Here is a 792-nt window from a genome sequence, read left to right as displayed (position 1 = left end):
AAGATCCAAACGAACATCTTCGAACCTTTAATAGGATTTGTACTCTATTTAAAATCCGAGAAGTTGAGGATGAAACGATCTATCTTATGTTGTTCCCCTGGACTTTAAAGGGGGAAGCCAAAGATTGGTTAGAATCATTACCCGAAGGAGCGATTGATACATGGGATGTTTTAGTTGAAAAATTTCTTCAAAGATTCTTTCCGGCATCTAAAGACGTAAGACTTCAAGGAGAAATTGCGACGTTCGTGCAAAAGCCAAATGAAACGTTATATGAGGCGTGGACAAGATTCGGAAAGATGTTGAGAGGATGTCCTCAACACGGTTTAGATACTTTTCAAATAGTGAAAATCTTTTACAAAGGAGTCGACGTCGCTACACGAAAAGACATCGACACAGCCGCTGGTGGTTCCATTATGAAGAAAACCGCAACCGAAGCTCACAAGATTATTGATAATACAGCCTCCCACTCACATGAGTGGCATCAGGAAAAAGATATTTTTCGTTCATCTAAAGTGGCTAGAGCCGATTCTAGCCATGATTTTGATTCCATTTCCGCAAAGATAGATGCTTTCGAGAGACGAATGGAAAAGATGACTAAAGATATTCACGCAATACGAATTAGTTGTGAGCAGTGTGGAGGACCACATTTGATGAAAGATTGTAATGTTGAGCAAACAATGGAACAACGTGAGAATGTTTCCTACATAAACCAAAGGCCAGGAAATAATTATCAAAATAATTATCAACCGCCAATGCCAAACTTCAATCGAAATCAAAACATTCTTTACAATC

At 38.8% G+C, this 792-nt stretch overlaps 1 non-coding gene across 1 annotated transcript; it reads right to left on the bottom strand.

The window, feature by feature from the left end:
• Nucleotides 1-218: 218 nt before the first annotated feature.
• Nucleotides 219-325, bottom strand: LOC139903521 (small nucleolar RNA R71). Its single transcript, XR_011778335.1, has one exon. It is a non-coding gene; the product is annotated as a small nucleolar RNA R71 (small nucleolar RNA).
• Between the last annotated feature and the right edge of the window lie 467 nt (nt 326-792).

This window comes from Rutidosis leptorrhynchoides, chromosome 3, assembly GCF_046630445.1.
Source record: "Rutidosis leptorrhynchoides isolate AG116_Rl617_1_P2 chromosome 3, CSIRO_AGI_Rlap_v1, whole genome shotgun sequence".
Classification (NCBI taxonomy): Eukaryota; Viridiplantae; Streptophyta; class Magnoliopsida; order Asterales; family Asteraceae; genus Rutidosis; species Rutidosis leptorrhynchoides.
The sequence above is the reverse complement of the archived record's forward strand: the minus strand, read 5'-3'. Positions and strand labels throughout refer to the sequence as shown.